Source organism: Mustela nivalis (genome assembly GCF_964662115.1).
Source record: "Mustela nivalis genome assembly, chromosome: 14".
Classification (NCBI taxonomy): Eukaryota; Metazoa; Chordata; class Mammalia; order Carnivora; family Mustelidae; genus Mustela; species Mustela nivalis.
The window spans coordinates 55,519,746-55,542,785 of record NC_139033.1 but is presented as its reverse complement, the minus strand read 5'-3'; the positions used below and the strand labels follow the sequence as shown (position 1 = coordinate 55,542,785).

The window sequence follows — 23,040 nt, the reverse complement described above, 5'->3', positions numbered from 1 at the left end:
TGTGGCTCAGTCAGTTAAGCATCTGCCTTTGGCTCAGGTCATGATCCCAGGGGCATGGGATCAAGCCCCACATTGGGCTTCCTGCCCAATGGGGAACCTCCTTCTCCCTCTCCTGCTCCCCGACTGCTTGTGCTTGCTCTCTTTCTCTCTGTCAAATAGATAAATACAATAATTACAGGACTGAAAAGTACTGTCTTGGACTTGGAGTTAAATATTTTAAGGCATGATTTAATAAGTCAACTTCAGACATGATTCTTACGGAAAGAGAAAAGCCCGTTTTAAAGAGTTATAAATAGGGTACTTCTCCGTAAAAGATACAAGGAGATATAATTGGACTAATTGCCTTTTGGGTTGGGTAAATTTAACATTTATAAGAACTGCCTAATGGTGATAATTTAATTTTAAATGTCTTTAGGAATATAAAAGTTAATACTCATTTAACTTTTTTTCAGTAAATATTTAAGTGTCTACTTTTATCCTATCATAAGTTTTTTAAAACATTTTTTATAGGTTTATTTAAGTAATCTCTACACCCAGTGAGGGGTTTGAACCCGTGACCCTAGGATGAAGAATCACATGCTTTTCCAGCTGAGCTAGCCAGGTGCCCCCATAAGTTTATTTTTAAATTCCCTTTATTTCAGTTTTATTTTTTGAATAGGTAGCATCATAACTTTTTGAGCATCATCTCCAATTATTGATATTAAAATGTGCTGCAGTTTCTTTGAAGTGGGTGGAGTCATATAATATTAACAAGTCTGTAGGTTGCTTACCATCATACTTCACATCAAGAGAAGAGAAAATATTCATAGTTTCTTGTAATTTTATGTTTAATACAAAATAATCATTTTAATGTTGTGGGGAAATACAGTAATAGGTGCCTTGTTGAAGATAGTGCCCCCAGCCCCTTATTCCTGATCCTTCTACCCAACTCTTCTATTTCTTCTTTCGTTCCAATTGCTCTTACTGCTTTCTGTGATATAATTCAGTTTACTTACATTTTTTGTTTTCTGTCTGCACCTCTCCTCCCTCATAGAGTTTTTGAATGCATCAATCTCTGTTTAATTTACTGATTTATGCAAGGGCCTATAGTAGTGTTCGGTAGATATTTGTAAACTGAATATGAATTATTTTTCCTTTGGCATTTAGGAGTAGATACACATTTCTTCTGGGGAAAAATGCTCAGCTAGCAGACTATTCAGAATGTTAAGAGGATTCAATTTCTGGAATTGTGACAGATTAAAGATTTTTTTTTAAAGTTCCCCTTTATGAACCATTAAAAATACCGGACTAAATATTCAAAATATTTTTTAAAACGTAGAGTTGAACTGACAAGTAACGAACTCCTCAGGGGTCGAAAACAAGAAATCTTGAATTCAGAGAGATAAACTAAAAGTGATGCTGGCCATTATGCTGGGGGTTCCAGTATCTGTAGATCCCCAGAAGCCTAGAGCTTTGGATTTACAGAGTGACTATGGGGTGCTAGGCAGAGTCTAGGGATCAAGCAAGGTGGGAAGATGCAGAGACCGTGTGTAAAGCTGAAACTCCTAGAAAGGTGCTGATGGGTAAACTAGGGGAAAAAATGAAACGTTTGTCCCACATTGCGGGGAGAAAGGTTGAGTGGGGTAAGGCAGGCTCCCTGTCTCAATCTTTCACTGCAGAGGTAAGTCTTTCTTGAGAAAGAGTAATGACAAGTTTACTTTCACTGGATTTGGGGTTGGAGCTCATACTACTTGAATGGAGCAAAAAAACCCAAGCCAGGAATTTTGTGAAAGTGGTCTCAGGTTGTTAGGCTTGTGAAGCAAATTGCCTGTGAAGGAATATGGGGAACACAGACCTCAGGGAGTTGACACAGATAAAGTTTCTAGGAACATGAGCTCACAATTAAAAAAAACCAAAAACACTTCAGATAAGTCACCATGAGTTAATCAGCTCAACTAGGAAACTGTATAATATGGCATTCAGAAACTGCAGATAGTCTAGTTGTTAGGTACAGAATAGAAAATAAATGTTTAATAGGTTCAGAGAGTATAAAAAATATGGCTTACGAGCAAGAGGCTATCAAAATTAATTAGGCAAGTTGAATTCAGTAATGTATGAAGGAAATACATATATATTTTTTTAAAGATTTTATTTATTTGTCAGAGAGAGGGCGCGAGAGTGAGCACAGGCAGACAGAGTGGAAGGCAGAGTCAGACGGAGAAGCAGGCTCCCTGCGGAGCAAGGAGCCCGATATGGGACTCAATCCCAGGACGCTGGGATCATGACCTGAGCCGAAGGCAGCTGCTTAACCAACTGAGCCACCCAGGCATCCCTGAAGGAAATACATATTGAATAAAGGGTTTATTCCATGGCAAGCTAGGTTATGCATTAGAAATATCTCTTAATTTCTAAATTTCTTAATTTAAAAAAAAGTGTCATCTGAAATGATGCAGGAAAAAATTGATTAAAATTCAGTATTCCTTTAGGATACAAAAAACTAAGAAATAAGAGAGAAATTCCATAACTTTCTTAAAATATTGCTTTAAAAATCAGCTACCCCATCTCGCCAGCAGTGCACTGGTGGGAAAAAGAATGTTACAAGGCTGTGAGGAATGAACACAATGGTCTTCTTTAAAGTCATTATGAATATTGTCATAGGAAATTCAAATCCACAGATAAATCTTTAGGGGTTATAATAGTTACCTGAATATAAGATCAATTTAGTAAAATTAGTGCTGTTATTATAACCTAACAATTCACAATAAAAGAAAAGTGATACTTCACAACAGTTTTTTTAAAAAAAAGCTACCTTGGAATAAATATAAAAAGAGGTGGCAAGATCTTTATATAGAAAGTTATAAAAGCCATATTGGAAGACATTAAAGAAAACCCAAATAAATTTGGGGACCAGCCATGCTCATAGGGAGAAAGACTATGTCTTATAAATTTATCAATCTGTCATTAATAGAAAAATTATTGCTATTTCAGTAAAGATCCACAGGGTATGGTTTTTATTTCTTTGTTCTTTTGGAACTTGACAAGTTATTTCTAAAATTTGGCCATGAATAACCAAGATATTTCTGAAGACCACTTGTCCTACTAGATTTTAATACTTAATGTGTAACATTAGTAATTGAGATCATGTAATAATATGGCAAGGATAGACAAATGGGTAATGGAAGAAAATCAAGGTGAAAAATAGAACTCTGCATACTTGGAAATCTGATATATAACAGAGCTAGTGTTACAAATCAAATAAGGGAATGGAATACTCTGTAAATGATGTCGGTATTGTTATTTAGCCACATTGGGGAAAAAAAGATTTCTTACCTCACACCATATTAAAAAAATGAATTCCAGATGGATTAAAAAGTTAATTATGAAATGAAAAACATAAGCCTTCAGAATAAAATATTAGAGTATTTTATAACCTCAGGCTATCTTAACCAGATGCTAAAAGCATAATTGTTAACATGAGAAGATTAATAAATGTGGCTGTATTAAAATTAAGATCTTTTATTTCTTCTTTGTGGCAGAATGCAGAGACTAGTCACAAGTACAGGAATAGAAGAATTTCTAACAATTGGCAAAATTTTTATTACAGTAATATACACACATCTATATGTCTACATACACAGTCTCTATACACATGTCTATATGTCACACATCTGTGCCAGTGTGAAAAAGATAAATGGGCAATAGAAAAGCCATTTCATAGAAGAAAAATGAATAGGCATTAAATATTTGTCAACAAGGAAATACATATGAAAAGTACATTGATTGTAAACGTGGACAATATCAAGTGTACCATTGCAGTCAGTGCTCTAGGGCAGAAGTCCGCAAACTCTCTGTAAAGTCCCACACAGTGAGTGTTTTAGGCCTTGCAGTCCCCATAGTCCATTGGTGTGGTTACTCAGCATAGCCGTGACAGTGCCAAAGCAGCTGTAGGTCCTTCGTAAAGACACAGAATAGGTGTGGTGGTGTTCCCATAAAATTTTGTTTGTAAAAACAGCAGTTTGCCACCTCCTGCTCTGTGGCACCAGAGAAAAGTTGGTGAACCCATTGACAAAAGTTAATGAACTGTTAATACAGCAATGGGGACAAATCTTAAAAACACGTTGGAGTCAAAAGGTAGAAAAAGAATACATTATACTATGATTCCATTTATATGAGTTCTGGAGGTAGACTGTAAAGGGTACCGATATTACTGGGACTTGACTGATTTTGAATTCTGGTCTTGACAAACTGTGTGACTTTGGCCAAATTACCCAATTTCTTCAAAGTGTCGGTTTTCTCTGTCAGTGAGGTGATGAGCGGAAGAGTACCTCGCTCACTACTCGTTGGGAGGACTGTGCGACAGAGTGCCTCTGAACACACCGAGCACTCAGTAAGTGCCAAGCAGCCCTTGTTGTGCTTTCCTTCTGCTTTAACTTCTATCCCCATTAAAGGAGAGAATAGCCTTTCTAGCTTTTGGAACTCTAGGTATTCTTTGTTTTATCCAGCCTTACACAGCATATGCCTAATGGGACTAGTAGTAAAGCTTGAAATATTCTAAAGTCTTAAGTAATGTTTCATTTCTTTACCTAGCACAGTTTATAAGACACTTTGATGTGTTTTATTTTTTAATTTTTAAAAAAGATATATTTATTTATTTTAGAGCGGGTGCATGAATGTGGGGAGGGGCAGAGGGAGAGAATCTTCAGACCCCTCGCTTGAGCTCAAGCACAAGCCCAAGATCATGACCTGAGCTGAAACCAAGAGTCGGCTGCTTAACAGAGTGAGCCATCCAGATGCCCCCCCCCCCACCAATGTTTAATTTGAGAGAGAGGGGACATGAGCAGGGAGCAGGGCAGAGGGAGAGAGAGAAGCGGGCTCCCCTCTGAGCAGGGAGCCCATCAAAGGGTGATCTTAGGACCCCAAGATCATGACCTGAGCCAAAGGAAGACACTTAACTGAATGAGTCACCACCCAGGTGCCACCTCTGATGTTTTTTAGTGTCATGTTTAAGTCACCCAACCCACTGAAGCTTGCTAAATGTTGACAAACACAGCTCCCAATGCCATTTAACCTTCCTCTGTAGCAGTTAGCCTTGTGGAGAATTTTCTGAGAATTTGGTTCTTTTTGGTTTTATGTACTGCTCTCCAGATTCTTTTCTGATCTCTTAGACCTTTCGGGTCTTCAAATGTGCAGTTTTGCTTACCCTTAAAACCTATGACTCTTCAGCTTCCTCAGCTGAAACATGAATATAAAATCCACTTGAAAGGTTTGTTGTTAGGCTACAATTTTCTCATACACAGTCATCTGTAGAGGAACCCCATACCCACAGATTTGGATTCATTTATGCTTGGGGTAGAGTCTTGTGTAAAGACACACACAGCTTCATTAGCGGTTCCTCTCCCATTTGGGTGGCAGTGATACCTGGTTGTAATGTGTATGGAACATGACAGGTAGTCTGACATTTTCCCTCTCTGTCATCTGTCTGTGGCTGCTGTGCTCCGTGCCCTCTGCCAGACCACCTGGAATCTTATATACAGGTATTCATGGTGACTGTCCTGTGCCTAGCAACAGGGACATTGTCTAACTCCTCTTTGCTCTCTCAGGTCTGGTGAAATGCTTAGCATATAGTAAATAGGTATTACTAAATTGAAGTTAAGTGAATGAATGTATTGATGCCTTGATTTTGTTCACAAAACACTAATGTTTGCAGTATTTGGCTTGCCAGAGTAGAATGTTAAACCATTCATAATCCTAATTTAGCTTTTAGCTATCTGGAATAAACTTAAAAGTTATTTCTTTGTATTTCAAAAAAATTCTAACATATATAAAAGTAGAAGAAATAATAAAACGAACCCACTTAAACCTGTCTCCGTCTTTGATATTCAGCAAAGATTAAGATTTGTTTCACCTCTCAATTCTTCCGCCCCTGACCCCCAAGCCCCAAATATTTTAAAGTAATACATCATGTCATTTTACCTCTAACATTCTTTAGTATGGATCTTTTAAAAATGAGAAATTTTTTTCAAATCTAGCCATAATGCTGTTGTTATTCCTGGTAAAATTAACAGTAATTCTTTAGTATCATTTAATACCCAGTGTGTGGTCAGATTTCCGTCGATGGTCCCTAAAATGTCTTGAGTTAGTTTATAGATTCAGAAGTCTAACAAATCCACACATTGCATTTGGTTTTTATGAAACAAAAACAAACAACTCTTCTGTGGAGAAATAGAACAATACGTAGCTTTTATTATTTCTCTCCCTTTCTGCTTTGCTCCTTTTAAAATAACTCTCCCTCAAGATTAAGTTTCTTTATCATAAAACCATAAACTTTGCTGTATCAGGTAAAGCTTTCATCTTCTCCTTTAAGACTGCTTTGCTGTTCTTTTTTTGGTAATCACACACTTCATGTATATAGGGCAGTACTACACTTAACAGCGCAGCAAAATGCAAAACTGAGTTGTAGTTAAATTTAACTGTTCTCTGCAGTGCTGTTCGTACTTCTTGTTAAAGCTGTAAAATTATTTTATATTCATTAAAAAGTATATGCTCTTTGATAATGTTTAAATGTATCTTCACTATTTTAGTTATTCCTCTGAATTTATAGTGATAAGAAGGAAGCTAAATCCAGACTGTAACAAAGTATGTGTTTTTGAAAAAAATCTGCTTGTGTGTGAACGCAGTTCTTAAATTCTCTAAATCTGAAGTGGAAAAAGGTCATCTGCAGAAAAAATTATCTTTTAGTTACATTCTTATTGGTAATAAAAAAATACATGTGCAACTGTTTAGTGTAAGTAGGAAGGAGAGAGAACCCAAGTATTCAGAGGTTTTAGCAGAATACGATTTTGAGAATTAAGTGGAATTGAAAAAAAATGCAGAAATGTTTTGGGTTATTGATGTGATTATAGCAAGATTCTTTCAGGGATTTAAAAAACTTTTCCTGTCAGCTTTCTATTACATTCTTAAATGTAAACATCCTGATCACTGTGGTTTTTTGGTTTTGTTTGGTTGTGAGATCAGGAAGCAAATCCTATCATCTACCCCCAAAGGGCTAAAAAAATATTCCAGGAAAAAGGCTCTTGGGATGATAGGGCCTCGTGTGGATCTCAGTTAGTATCCATGCAGAAGCCATCTGAGAGTAGGGAAAACCATACTGAGGGAGTGAGGCAGAGAATAGCTATTCACAGAAACAAAAGGCAAGAGGCCAGAAAGTGAGTAAAATCAGCAGGAGAGAATGCAGAACAACCACTGATGTTACAAGCTGAGAAACGAAATTAAGTGGCATTAGGGAGAAACCGAGTAAGTGAGAAATCAAATTAGGGTTGAAAAAAAAATTCACAAAAATGAAGGTACCATATTGCTGACTAGCTAAAGAAAAAAGATGAAGAGCATGTTTTGCACTGCGTGGTACCTGTGATAAATCATGACTGACTAGATCATTATCTTTCTGTAACAGGCCAGTAAGTGAATAAGAGTTTTTGTCGTTGTTTCTTCTGTTGTTTTTCACATGATAACTATTTCAGACCATTATCTGGGGCTGGAATCTAAAACCTACCTTCATTCCAAACTTATGTTTTTATCTGGTCTGTTGAACAAATTTTAAAACCTTTTAGATTGGAGAAGGTCACTTGAGTTAATATCGAAGTAACATCAGACAGTGTTTTAGGTGAAGTAGTTTTCAAAAGAACCTTCCTGTTTGCGATTGTAAAAGACAGTAACTGAATTTCCTCTGAAGGTACTACTGTTCTGTGATATTTTTGCTCCTCTGATGATCCAGTTGTGGAGACAGATTACTATGGCCCTGAGCTCTGGGGAATGCATGGAAAAGGAAAAATAGGGAAAGGGAATGACAGCAGAGATTTCCGTTTAGTCTGCAGATTGTTTTTGGTTTTTCTCATCCCTAGCACAGAGCCAAGAGACTGTGGGATTGTTTGTCATCCAAACCGGCCACAGCAGTGCTGGTGGCAATACTGTAGTAGCTGTAGGCTACTCCAAGAGTGGTTGGCCAGTTTCTAGTGAGTTCTTTATCCACTCTGGTTGCCCACCTCATAAATTGTATGTGTTGCCTTTGTATTTTTTCTTGATCTGCGGGCCAGCAGTTGTCTGTGGTTAACATTTGAGAATCTCTGTTTCAAATCTGGGAAGTGAAAGAAGTTGTTTTGTTTTTGTTTTTGTTTTTTTTTTAAGATTTTATTTATTTGACAGACAGAGATCAAAGTAGGCAGAGAGGCAGGGCAGAGAGGAAGAGTGGGAAGCAGGCTCCCTGCTGAGCAGAGAGCCTGATGTGGGACTCAATCCCAGGACCCCGAGATCATTAGCTGAGCAGAAGGCAGAGACTTTAACCCACTGAGCCACCCAGGCGCCCAGTGAAAGAGTTTTTAATAAAAAATTAAAAACATAGAAAAGTACAGTAGCAGAATCTTCCTTTCCCCTATGTCTTAACATCTTCCCCCCTATTTTCTTCTGCTTCTAATTGTAGCATTAGGTTTGGCTGCATTTGAAAGATCCCTACACCCCCCCCCCACCCCCCCACCAAAAGGTGCTTTAAAAGAGACCTTTTTTCCTCCCAGGACATGGCAGCTATGTGGTCAACAAAGACTGTGCATCTATCTTTCTGCTTTACAGTCCTTAGCTTGTAGCTTTCTTTCTCAAGGTCATCTCATGGTTGCTGAGCAGGTCCTTGTGACTCCATCCCTCATGTTCTTATCCCAGATTGGAGGATAAAGGGAGTAAGGCAAAGGGCCCATGTCCCCATGAAGTCCTTACCCTTTCAGTATCTTTCCCATGGCCCAATCCAGTGATTTTTGATTTTATCTTATTGGCTACCTTAATCCACTGTGCAAGCCAAGATGTGTAAATTGCCACTCTTAGAGTAGTTTGATTTGTAAGACCAAATAGGAAAATAGGAATTGGGTAAGAAACCAAATTGTAGCAGTCTGCCACAATTTATTTTATGTAAAAAAAGGTCCAGTATTATTGAAGTCCTTCCCTCCCTTCTCAGAAATATCCATAATGTGAATTTGGTATATTATATTTCTACATGTTATTCTGTCTTTACAGTATGTGTTTGTGTCTATGAATAATGTCTTGTTTGAATAGCTTTAAAACTCTTTATAAATGGAACATACTGTACATATCCTGCATGTATTGCTTTTTTTCATTCAACAGTGTTTACCCATGTTGATGCATACAGTTCTTGTTTAATTTTAACTGCCTGTATATTCTGTTACACAATTTATTTACCCATTTCCTCTTGCTGTGTATCTAGGTTGTTACCTTCCCCCTACCCCCCCCCCCTCATTATAAACAATGTTGTAGTCTTTGTGCATGTCTCCTTATATGTGTGAGAGTTTCTCCAGGGTAGTACCTGAAGTTGAATTACTGAATAATGGGGTAGTGGTTTCTTCAGCTATTCTAGATATTGCTGGATTGCTTTCCAAAGTGGCTGTGCCAAATTACTAGGAACAACATTGTATGAGTGTCACATTTCTTTATTCCTTACTAACACTTGTGTTTTGCCAGTTCAATGAGGTCAAATTCATTTTTCTGCAGGCTACTGAAGTTGAGCATATTTTCATACATTCATTGGCTATATATGTTTCCTTGCCTCTCATTTGCCCATTACCATGCCATTTTTCACTTGTGTGTTGTTTTTGAATTGGAAAAGTTTTTAATACATTCTGATATTAATCTTTTCTTGGTTATTTTCCCCTAGTCTTTGGTTTATCATTTGACTATCTGTGATGACATCTTTGGTTATATTTTAAAAATTAATTTTTAGGACGCATCTGTGGCTCAGTCAGTTAAGTGTCTGCCTTCAGCTCATGTCAAGATCCCAGGGTCCTGAGATGGAGCTCCATGTTGGGTTCCCTGCTCAGTGGGGAGCCTGCTTCTCCCTCTCCCTCTGCTGTTCCCCTTGCTTGTGTGCTCTCTCTCTCTCTGTCGAATAAATAAATAAAATCTTTTTTCTTTTTCTTTTTTTAAAATTAACTTTCATGTAGTGGAGATTACTTTTTCCTTTTATGGTGTGTACTTTTTGAGTATTAAGAAATTCTTCCTTACCCAAAGATAAGAAGATACTTGCCTATATTTTAGTTTAAAGTTGTAGAATATATATCCTTAAACTTTAATTCACCTGGAATTGTTCTTTTGTATGGCATGAGATAGGAGTTTTATTTCATCTTTACATGTGGATGAACATTTATTAAACAGCCTGTCTTTTTCGCACTGATTTGTAGTGCCACCTCTGTCCTATATCAAGTTGCATATTCATGTGGGTCTGATTCTGGACTCTCTTCTGTTTTACTGGTTCCTTAATCTATCTCTGCCATGGATCGCACTGACTTAATTACTGTAGCTTGGTATATGGTAGACAAAGTACTTTCACCTTGTTCAAAATTTTATTGACTTTCATGTCTTTGTTCTCCCATGTGATTTTAGCCTGCTTTTACAGTTCTGTAAAGAAAATTATATTGAGATTTTTGATTGGAATTGTATTAAGTATATAGATTAATATTGAGAGAATCTATTTCTTTAATAAACTATCCATATTTGACCATGATGTTTTTATTTTTTAAAGAACTTTTTAAGCAATATTCTAGTTACTGGCAATAAAAATTTATCGAATTTTGCCTGTTAAACTTGTATCCAGCAATCTTGCCAAAAGTTTTCATTAGTTCTCATGGTCTTTATTGTTTTGGATTTTTCTATCACTTTCTTTGTTTTTCTTCTTCTTTCCAATTCCTAAATCTTTTGCTTTACTCTTCTGGGTAGAATTTCTAGTACATTCTTAACAGTAAGAAGTGCCAGAATACATTTTATCCTTTCACTAACTTGAAAGAGAATGCTTACACCACTTTATGAGAAACTGTTTTGTTTTCTATAGATTTGGGGCAGATATCCTTTATCAGGCTAATAGAGGTTATTCTTAATTTCAATCTCCTGGGATTTCTTTGTAAATATTGTGAGTGGGTGCTAGGTTATAGTATTTCACGTAAAACAAGTCCCTGGCAGCTATGTAGTTCCACTTAACTCCCACCTTTGTTGTTTCCTCTAATTTTTTCACATATTACATCTTCATATTAAGAAATTAATGCACTACAAAGTTAGGAGGTTTTTTGTTTGTTTGTTTTCTGTTCTTTTTAAAATTTCTTTTACTTTCTTTTCTTCTTCTTTTTTTTAATGGTCGGAACTATGACGGTATCTGATCGTCTTCGAACCTTCGACTTTAGTTCTTGATTAATGAAAACATTCTTGGCAAATGCTTTCGCTCTGGTCCGTCTTGGCCCGGTCCAAGAATTTCACCTCTAGCGGCACAGTACGAGTGCCCCCGGCCGTCCCTCTTAATCATGGCCTCAGTTCCGAAAATCAACAAAATAGAACCGGGGTCCTATCCCATTATTCCTAGCTGCGGTATCCAGGCAGCTTGGGCCTGCTTTGAACACTCTAATTTTTTCAAAGTAAACGCTTCAGGCCCCGCGGGACACTCAGCTAAGAGCACTGAGGGGGCACCGAGAGGCAAGGGGTGGGAACCGGCGGCGGCTTGCCTCCCGTAGGACCGCCCGCCTGCTCCCAAGATCCAACTATGAGCTTTTTAACTGCAGCACAAAGTTAAGAGTTTTAATTTAGTCAGCCATATGTCTTTTAAAAAAGCAAGAAGGAGGAGCGCCTGTGTGGTTCTGTTGGTTAAGCGGTTAGGCATCTGCCTTTGGCTCAGGTCATGATCTCAGGGTCCCGAGATCAAGCCCCACATTGGGATCCCTGCTCAATGGAGAGCCTGCTTCTCCCTCTTCCTCTGCTCCTTCCCCTGCTTGTACTCTCTACCTTGTGTATTCTCTCTTTCTCAAATAAATAAAATTTTTTTAAAAAGATTTTGTCAGAGAGAGAGAGTACCCAAAAAGGAAGACCAGCAGACAGAGGGAGAAGCAGGCTCCATGCTAAGCAAGGAGCCTGATAGGGGACTTAATCCCAGGATCCAAAGATCATGACCTGAGCGGAAGGCAGACAATTAACTGACTGAACCCAGGTATCCCTAAATAAAAATTAAAGGAAAAAAAAAAAAAAGCAAGAGGGAGGAATCAGGCTTTTCCGTTGGCTCCTACATTTACCATTGCTTCTGTTCTTCCTTTCTCCTTACAGATCTGGTGTCATTTCCCTCTGCCTGAAGAATTTCCTTTAGCCTTGCTTGTAGTGCAGGTCTGCAAAGAGATGAGTTGTTTTGGCTTCTCTTTACCTGAAAATTGTTTCATATAATGAGAAGTCAGCCATTTTTTACCTCTGTATATAGTATGTCTTTTTTCCCTCTGGCTGCTTCCTGGTTATTCTCTGTATCTTTAGTGTTTAGCTTTTGTATATGATGAGCTCTAGTTGGGATTTTCTTTGTATTTATCATGCGTAGGGGTCACTGGACTTAGATTTGTGATTTCTCCAAGTTGTGGACATTTTTAGCTGTTATTTTTGCATTAACTTTTCTGTATATATAATTTTTATATAATTTTCTCCTTTTGGCACTTTGATTTCACATACATTAAACTTTATGATATTGTACCATAATTCACTGAGGCTCTCTGTTCATTAAAAAATTTTTCTTCCAGATCTTCAGATTGGATACTTGCTTTTTATGTATCTTTAAATTGACTGAGCCTTTACAGGCATACCTCATTTTATTGTACTTTGCAGATACCATGTTTTTTATGAATTGAAGGTTTGTGGCACCCTATATTGAGCAAGTCTGTTGACATTATTTTCCAGTGGTGTTTACTCACTTTGAGTCTCTATGTCAAATTTTTTATGTCCAATTTGTGTAATATTTCAGACTTTTTCGTTATTATTATGTTTGTGATGGTGACCTTTGATCAGTGAGCTTTGATGTACTATTGCACTTGTTTTGAGCTGCCACAAACTGTGCTTATATAAGATCTGGTGAACTTAATTGGTAAATGTTATGGGTATTCTGACTGCTTCACCTGCCGACTGTCGTCTACCCCCTCTCACGTTCTCCCCCCTTCTCCTTGGGTTTCCCTGTTCACCCGGACACAAGAATATGAAAATTGGGCCAATTCTAACCCTACAGTGGCCTCTCGGTGTTCAAGTAAAAGGAGGCATTACATGTCTCTTACTTTAAATCAAAAGCTAGAAATGATTAAGCTGAGTGAGGAAGGCATGTTGAAACTGAGATAGGGCGAAAGCTCTGTATAATCTGCCAACCAAGTTGGGAATGCAAAAGAAAAGTGCTTGAAGGAAAGTAAAAGTGCTACTCCAGTGAAGAGTGATAAGAAAGCCAAACAGTGTTATTACTGATATGCAAGAAGTTTTAGTGGTATGAATAGAAGATCAAACCAGCCACAACATTCCCTTTAGTTAGAGCCTAATCCAGCACAAGCCCCTAATTCTCTTCAGTTCCATGAAGGTTGAGAGAGGTGAGGAAGCTGCAAAGAAAAGTCTGAAGCTGGCAGGTGGGGTGGTTCGTGAGGTTTGAGGAAGGAAGGCATCTCTGTAACGTAAAAGTGCAAGGTGAAGCACCAAGTGCTGATGAAGAAGTGGCAGCAGCTTACCCGGAAGATCCAGCCAGGGTGATTAATGAAGATGTCTTCACTAAATAACAGATTTTCAGTATAGACAGAATAGCCTTCTGTTGCATGAAAATGCCATCTAGGACTTTCATAGCTAGACAGGAGAAGTCAGTGCCTGATTCCAAAGCTTCAGAGGTCAGGTTAAGTCTCTTATTAGGAGCTAATGCAACTGGTGATTTTAGGTTGAAACCAGTGCTCATTGATCATTCTGAAAATCCCAGGTCTTAAGAGTTATGCTAAATCCTGGCCTTTGTTCTAGAAATGGATCAACAAAGCTTGAATGATAGCACATCTGTTTACAACATGGTTTTAAGCCCATCGTTGAGACCTACAGCTCAGGAAAAAATAAAAATTCCTTTAAATATTTTACTGCTAATTGACAATAGACCTGGTCACCCCAGAGCACTGATGGAAATACACAATGAGAGTGACGTTGTTTCCATGTCTGCTAACCCCGTATCCATTCTTTAGCTCATGGATCAAGGAGTATTTTTAACTTTTAAGTCTTATTATTTAAGAAATACATTTTGTAAGGCTATATCTGCTATAGATAATGATTCCTGTGATGGATCCGGGCAAAGTCAGTTGAATACCTTCTGGAAACTCTAGACGCTATGAAGAACATAATGTGTGATTCATGGGAAGAGGCTGAAATATCAACATTAACAGGACTGTGGAAGAAGTTGATTCCAGCCCTCATGGACGACTTTGAGGGGTTCAAGACATCAGTGGAGGAAGTCACTGCAGATGTGGTAGAAATAGCAAGAAAACTAGAATTAGTAGAGTCTGAAGATGTGACTGAATTGCACTTTCATGATAAAATTTGCACAGATGAGGAGTTGTTTCTTGTGATGAGCAAAGAAAGTGGCTTCTTGAGATAGCATCTACTCCTGGTGAAAATGCTGTGAAGATTGTTGAAATGACAGCAGAGGATTTACAATATCATATAAATTTAGTTGATCAAGCAGCAGTAGAGTTTGAGAAAATTGACTCTAATTTTTTTTCAAGATTTTATTTATTTATTTGAGAGAGAGCAGAGAGCACAAAGTGGAGGGTAGAGGGGAAGAGGGAGAGGAAGAAGTGAACTCCCCGCTGAGCAGGGAGCCTGAAGCGGGGCTCCATCCCTTGACCCTGAGATCATGACCCAAGCCGAAGGCGGACACCTAAGCAACTGAGTTACCCAGGTACCCCAGTTGACTCTAATTTTGAAAGAAGTTATGCTGTCGGTAAAATACTGTCAAACAGCCTAGCATGCTGTAGAGAAGTTATTCATGAGAGGAAGAGTCAGTGATATGGCACATTTCATTGTTGTCTTATTTTAAGAAATTGCCACAGTCAGCCCAACCTTCAGCATCGACTGCCCTGATCAGTCAGTAGCCATCAACGCAGAGGCAAGACCCTTCATCAGCAAAATGATTACGACTCTGAAAGCTCAGATAATAGTTAGCATTTTTTTAGCAATGAAGTATATTTTTATATGTACATTAGTTTTTTTAGACACAATACTATCACATCTTAATAAACTAAAATGTAAACTTCTATATAAAAAATTAATATTACTCACTTTATTTATTATGGTGGTCTGGAACTGAACCCACAGTATCTTTAAGATATGCCTGTATCTCTTACTTCTCATGTGCTATTGAACCTGTGAAGTGAATTCTATATTTCAGACTTCATTTATTTGTGTTCTTCGTGGTCCTGAATGGTTCCTTTTTATGCTTTGTATTTACCTGATGAGTTACTTCTCTTCCTTTATTATTCTTAAGTTCTTGAGCACATGGTTAGTAGCTGCTTTATAGCCCTTATCTACTAATTCCAACATCTGGGTAATCTTGTGTCCAAAGTATATTGACTGCTTTTTTTTTTTTTTTTTTTAACCATAGTCACATTTTCTTGTTTATTTTCATGTCTAGTAATTTTTTATTGAATACTGAATGTTATAAATGCTTTTGTGATCCATAATTCTGTTTTCTCCGAAAGAGTATTGATTCTTTGTTGTTCTAGCAGACAGTTAACTGGCTGGACTTAAATCCCAAACTCTGTTTCTCCTGCATTGGGCAGCAACCTGATCTCTTGCTCAGTTCTTTCAGCCATTTTAGCCGATTCTTTTCTTTGGGACCTCTGGAGTCTCCAGTGTTGTGTGTTTAGGGCTTAGGTAAGGATTGTGGTAAGGTTTACATACAGAAATATATCTAGGATTTTCTTCCTTACTTTCTAGTTGCTCTACTGGCCCCAGCCTTCATCCTTGATGCCACAAGCCAATGAGAGTGAGAGCTCCTTCTTGAGTTTTACCTGCTGCACATGTTGCAGGGTGGTCTCTGCCTTCAGGCAAGCAGCCATAAAAAGGCAAATCTCACCTAGTATAGTTCCCCTGTTTCAAGGGGTGCCTTTTCTGTGTTTTGGTTGCTGTTTAGTGCTTCTCTAATTTAAAAAAAATTTTTTTTAACTCTTTATTTGAATTCCTGTTGACATACAGTGTAATATTAGTTTCAGTCGTCCTATATAGTGACTCAACACTTCCATGCAACCCCTGGTGCTCATCACAAGGGCCCTCCACAATCCCCATCACCTGTGTAACCTATCCAGTGCTTTTCAGTAGTGGTTTTTATGTTTGGGCCAGAGTTTGTAATTATTGTTTGTGGGAGGGTTACTCCAGTAGGAGCGGTTTCACCTTTCTTTGTGTAAGTCTTTCATGTTTTATTTTTTTTTTAATTTTTAATTTTTTTTTTTTAAAGATTTTTATTTATTTATTTGACAGAGAGAGATCACAAGTAGACAGAGAGGCAGGCAGAGAGAGAGAGAGGAGGAAGCAGGCTCTCTGCTGAGCAAAGAGCCCAATGTGGGGCTCGATCCCAGGACCCTGAGATCATGACCTGAGCCGAAGGCAGCGGCCCAACCCACTGAGCCACCCAGGCGCCCTCATGTTTTATTTTTTAAAGACTTTTTTTTAGAGCAGTTACATGTTTACAGTAAAACTGAGAGGAAGGTGTAGATACACTTCCCGTGTGCTTTCCCTCCCCACCCATAAATAGCTCCCCTACTATAGGTATAATTTCTCCTTCAACACCTCTGAGACAGCGTAACTTTTCCTAAATGTCCCCAACAGTTTTCCCCTTCGGTCCTGTTTGTTGAGATTTGGTTACTTGCACCAGGAAGAGGAATAGAAGAGCCATGGCTAGCTTGAATGAATAGAGAAAAGGTAGTCTAGCAGAGAATGATCAGCTGAATTCAGTTGGAGATCTAATGGAGTGAAGCATAGTGTATGTGGAGGGGGGTAAGGCATAAGCAGTACTGGGATGCCTGCGTGGGCTCAGTCTGTTATGTGGCTGCCTTCGGCTCATGTCAGTATCCCAGGGTCCTGGGATGGAGCCCTGCATCAGGCTCCCTGCTTAGCAGGTAGTCTGTGTCTCATTCTTCCTCCCCACTTGTGCTCTCTCTATCAACTAAATAGGCAAAATCTTTAAAAAACAAAGGAATAAATAGTACCTGCTGCAGGTGCTATCTCTGTGTCTTTGGCCTTCCCACCTGGAAAGTGAATATCCTGATAGATTTCTAAGAGGAGGAACGATAGTTTTTTTCCACTGAACTTGCTGTTGGCTCTCAGTAATATTTTATTCATGTATTAGACATTAACTGAGCACCTATTATGTGCAAGCTTTGGGGAAACACCTGTTATGTGCCCGTGTTCAGCATTAGAGATCTGGCTAAATAAGACATGAGTTTTGCCCTCTGGTATGGCTGACTTAGAGTCCAGTGGGATAGGTTGGCTGAAGTAATAAGGGGGGAGGATAGAGTTATTCTGTAATAATCTGATTTTAGGAAATTTATTTTTCAACAGGAAATGTGGGACATGTGGATTTGGGATATGAATTCATTTGAAAAACCACTTTGGGGTAAGTTGATAGCTGGGAGTGAATGACTTCAGGGTTGTACTTCTCTTTGCCTTGGGGCTTGCTCTTATAGCTGTGGAGGTTTCATACTTGTGTTGATGGGACTTTTCCCTCATCTATACGTAAGTGAATGGCTTATATTAAAATGCAAATTCAGTTGAGAAATGTAACCATCAGGCACAGTCCCAGTGCTGATTAATTAGTGCATTCATATTTCCTCAGGGATGTAAGTTTGAAGACTAGATGAATATAAGTCTAGGAATAAAAAATTTTTATATGGGGTTTAATGTGCTTTGAGCTCACCCAGGAATCCTGTCGTGTGGACTGGGAATCACTCATAGAATCAGTGTTGAAGATTCAGTTAAAGTTTACCTCTGAGTTTCTTTTTGTAGTACTCTGCATGACCATTTGAATAATCATTGCATCAGTACAAGTATAAAAGTTCCTGGTTTTTGGTTTCATCTAAGAAAGTACCTCTAGAAATACTATTTAATATTTACTGAGTGTGTGCTGATACCTAAGTGATGTACATTATCTCATTTAATTTAATGAAATGGGACTATAAGGTGGGCATGTTTTTCTCAAAGGAATGAAGAGCCCCAGATATATGCAAATAAAGAGTAACATTTCTAGGATTGCTTAGCTAGTAAGTGTTGGAATTGAAACTTGAACCCATATTTGAATATCAGCATTTGGACTAATAGATACTCACTTCTCTTTTAATATGCTGATTGTGTTTGGGGTTCCCACTGCCACCCCAGGTTTAGTTATTGGCTAGGAGGACTCACAGGATTCAGCATGTAGTCATAAGAAAACTAAGACTTCTTAGAGTGAAAGGATACAAAACAGTATTGACAGAGGGAAAAGTGCATAGGGTGAAGTCTGGAGGACAATAGGCACAAGCTTCCAAGAACCTCTCCCAGGGGAGTCATACGCGATGTGCTCTAGCAATTATTTGTGACAATACAGGTGAAGTGTTACAAGCTGGGGCATTAAACTCAGTGCCAGTGTTTTCATTGGGGCTGGTCATTGTGGCCTAGCATGTACCAAAATTTGAGTCTCCCAGAAGGCTGTCATATGTTTTGCACAAACTTTATTGTTTGACAAATGGGTTAGGCACAGTTAGGTACACTTACCATTTAAGGTGAGTTTTATATCAGTGTAGGGAATTGTTTATCATTTAAGTACCAGATGCCAGTCAAGGGCCCACCTTGCAACCAAGCCCTTTTTAGGGATAGTAATCTTGTGACTGCTGTGTTCACTTTTACCCTATACATTGGTTTATTCATTTAAGCAGATTGTGATTATGATCATGTACCATTTAGAAGTAGGTGTTATGGCAAACCAAAAGTTTTAATGGTGTTTATTTTGATGGGAGTACCATAACTGCCCATTAGTTTTAATCTGGTGGACTCCCCCAACTTAACATAATGTTGTACTCCTGGCTAAGGTTATTACAGCAAAAGATGCAGTACAGGAACAGCAGGAAGAAGCTACATGCAGGTGAATGCTAGGAAGATAAGACACAAATGTTGATGTCTTTCCTCTGTGAGGCTCACGTGGACATGTTTTTCTGTGGCCAGCCTTGCTGGCTAAAACTTAGGACCCTGACCAGATACCAGGTGCACATCATAAATCTTGATGCCTACTTTAAACAATGCTGACAGCCTGATATATCCTGACCTGCTGTCTCTAACATCCTTAGCCAGTGACTGTGAACATTCCAGTTTAGTTCTCAGAGTTTGGCCAGGGGTCATTACCATGGCTCCAGGCATCCCCCAGAGATTAGGAAAGCCTGAGTAAAAGAGACATGCAGTGTTAACTCTCTCCCTACAGCGTCCTGTTGTATTGTTAAATGTAACATTTAATGCTGATATTTTTTTCTGACTCTGATATTCTAAACTTAGAAAAAAAAATAGTAAATATAGTTGCTAAATTTCACTTCTCTTAGAATTCTTTTCACTTCTTTTAGATTCTTTTCTTTTGGGAATTTATATAATGGTGACTTCTGGATTTACCATTTTTTGTCCACAACTATGTGGGTTGTGCAGAAATGTGAAGTGTAAACAGTTAAATTAAAATATTACAAAATTAACCCTCACTTTATGAAGATCTTCCTGTGAACACGATAGGATTTCTTTTTTATGGAATTTGCAGATGCACAGAAATACCAGTTTTTCAGAAAAAGAATAACTCATAGTTTAAAAATTGGCTGATTCCAGGATTTGAAACCAATCTTTATTACTTTATCTATTGCTATTTGAAATCTGTATTTTGCGAAAAAGACAAAGTTGATGGAGAAAGCTCTGCTTGAAAATGATAAGTTCTCTGAGTTAACAGAGTTAGATATGTTTCTTTATTGCCAAACTTTACAGAACCTTTAGGGCAATAACGTGCAGTATGGATCTCCCAGGGCATAGAGAGTCTATAACATTTCTCTAACTTACTTGACCATGGAGTTTCTTTAGTAAAATCCCACAGGTGTGGATCCTGCAGTGCACTGTTCTTTACAACAAAATGGGACGGGGCACCTGGGTGGCTCAGTTGGTTAAGCGTCTGCCTTCCCTGGGTCCTGGATGGAGCCCTGCACAGGGCTGCCTGCTCAGTTAGGAGCCTGCTTCTCTCTCTCCCTCTGCCTGCTGCTCCCCCTGCTTGCTCTCTCAGTCAAAAAAGATAAATAAAATCTTAAAGAGAAAGAAAGAAAGAACCAACCTTGTTGCAGAAAAGTTTAATATCTTACTGCCTTCTGATAAAAACTAGTTAGAAACTTCCCTATCTGTAAGTCTTTGTCCTCCCAGGCTTCCTGAGTTGATGTTTCTCTTTTGTAATGTGAATGGTGCATCACTTAGGTGGTGTTTAACTGTGTAATAAGGGCTTCCTGGTGTGGATCATTGCCTTCAGGCTTGTACCACCTAGGTACCTGACCTGGTATCTAGAATGTAATTGGCGAAGACTCAATAAATACCCAGAGAGCATGGTATGAACTGTGACTCTAAAATACTGAACCCCCCCCCCCCTTTTTTTAAAGGAACAACAGTATATTAGACATAAAAGTTAGGTGCTGCACGTTTTAATAATGATACCATTTTGTAAGACATTTTTAGAATTTTTCTTTTATCTTTTTAAGCATTTAAAAAATATATTTTAGAGAGGGAGGGAGAGAGAGAGCCCGAGCACAAGTCGGGTTGAGGGTAAAGGACAAACAGACTCTGTGGTGAGCACAGAGCTCCACTTGGGGCTCAGTCTCAGAACCCTGAGATAATGACATGAGCTGAAACCAAGAGGTGGATGCTGAACTGACTGCGCCACCCAGCTGCCCCTGGAATTTTTCTTTTGAATGGCTCCTTTTGAATTGAATGGCTTTTCTTTTGAATTGAACTCCTCATTACCAACTTCTTCTCTATGACTTGTATCATTTTTAAAATTGAATTTAATCCTAACAGTAGGATTGTTCTATCATAGACATGTAAATTTTAACTACTAGATTTCTTTTTTCAGTAGGTGGAATATCATTTTTAGGAATTATGGTTGTTACACCTAAGGAAGTCCAGTTGCTCAAAAGTAGCCAAGGCCCACCTCAAGAAGTAGTGCAGGGTGCGAAGACTTCTTTAGTGTATATCAAGAATTGCTGTAAAGCTGTAAGACAGACAGCAATGTGGTGTAAGGTAGATGGGTCGGTGGAACAGAACATAGAACCCTGGAAATCTAGTTTATGACAAAGTAGCATTGCATGTACACCTTTAGTAAGAGGATGAACTTTCCACACAGTGTGGCAGGACATTTCATTAGCCACATGGAAGAAAGCGATGTTAAATTTCTACTTAAACCTGAAAGGTAAAACTTAAAAATTTGTAGACATTAGAACTTTATTTTTAATGATATCTAAATAGAAAAGAATTTGTTAAGACATAGAAAATGTAAACCACAAAAGCTACCTCTTATTAAGAAGACAAGCTATAAGCTGGGAAAAGATTCTTGCAGTGCATGTAGCCAAAGTAAGATTAGAATCCAGACTGCACAAAGGTCTTTAGAAACTAATAGGAAAAAGACAGAACAACCCACTGAATAGAATAGTGGCCTACTTCATAGGCACATTAGAGAAGCAGAAATGGAATGACCAGTAATATCAGAGACAGTGGGGAAGTGCAAATTAAAACTACATTAAGATACCAACTACAGGGGCGCCTGGGTGGCTCAGTGGATTAAGCCGCTGCCTTCGGCTCAGGTCATGATCTCAGTGTCCTGGGATCGAGCCCCGCATCGGGCTCTTTGCTCAGCGTGAGCCTGCTTCTCTCTCTCTCTCTCTCTGTCTGACTCTCTGCCGACTTTATAAATAAATAAATAAATAAATAAAATCTTTAAAAAAAAAAAAAAAAGATACCAACTACAGGGGCGCCTGGTGGCTCAGTGGGTTAATGCCTCTGCCTTTGGCTCAGGTCATGATCCCAGGGTCCTGGGGTCGAGCCCCACATTGGGCTCTCTGCTCAGAGGGGAGCCTGCTTCCTCCTCTCTCTCTACCTGCCTCTCTGTCCGACTTGTGATCTCTGTCAAATAAATAAATAAAATATATATAAAAAAAAGATACCAACTACACACTCCAGATTGTCAGAAAATAAGAAAGTCTGACATTAGTAAGTGTTGCCAGCAAGCACATCCAGAGCTCTCATTTTGCTTACTGTTTTGCATCAACCACCTGGGAAAACAAATTGGTCATGTTTAGTCTTAATGAAAATATGCATTCCCTATAACCTAATACCTTTATGTGTGTTCTCTAGTTCAGGGGTTGGTGTGACAACTCGTGAGTTAAAAAAGATTTTTAACATTTTTAAAATTGTGAAGTGAAACAAAATTTATGTAATTTATAATGTGGAGATTACATGAAATTCAGATTTCACCGTCCATAAATAAAGTTCAGTTGGAATATTGTCACACTTACTTGTTTATGTCATTTATGTCTGCTTTTGTGGTGTAGTACCAGAGTTGAATGCTTACACTGTAGATCTGTCTTGCAAAGCCTAAAATATTTACCATCTTGTCCTTTGCAGAAGTTTACCACCCTTGCCCTGCACCCCTTACTCCTCCTGCACATGTGTGCCAGGATACATGTTTAGGAATGTTCCTAACAGTATGTTTGTAACTATAGAAACCTAGAAAGAACCACATGGCTATTAAGCATGAAGTGGATAAACTGTGGTATGCTCAGCCAGTGGAATACTACTGAGTAGTAAACACAAATTGATTGTAACTGCAAGCAACATATGGATGGCTCTTGGGAACTTGGTATTAAAAAAAAAAAAAGAAAAAAGGAAGACAGATTTTTCCATTTATGAGCAATTCAGAAACAGACACATGTAAAGAAGGCATTGCTAAGACAATCAGTGAAGTAAAACTGTCAGGAAAAGAGAGAATAGTAAGTTTGGAATAGAAGTTGCCTTTGAGGAGCTGGGAAAGCGATGGTATTGGAGAGGGAACTTTGAAGATTACTTTCTTATTCTTGAACTGGGTGGTGGATACATGATGCATGTCCTGTGTTATGATCCTTTATTTCAGTGATGTTCCTCCTACATACTTGTGATATTTGATGTATTTCTGTGATTTGGAAT

At 38.4% G+C, this 23,040-nt stretch overlaps 1 protein-coding gene across 4 annotated transcripts in view; it reads left to right on the top strand.

Moving 5' to 3' along the window:
- GALNT1 (polypeptide N-acetylgalactosaminyltransferase 1) overlaps window positions 1-23,040 on the top strand; it is a 124,252-nt gene that overhangs the window by 28,938 nt on the left and 72,274 nt on the right. For 2 of the 4 annotated variants that reach the window (XM_082699527.1, XM_082699526.1), the window contains exon 2: window positions 17,386-17,440. The exons of the other annotated variants lie outside the window; for them this stretch is intronic. The gene's annotated coding sequence lies outside the window, so the exon portion shown is untranslated. The remainder of the gene's footprint in view (window positions 1-17,385; window positions 17,441-23,040) is intronic. 4 annotated transcript variants of the gene reach the window in all.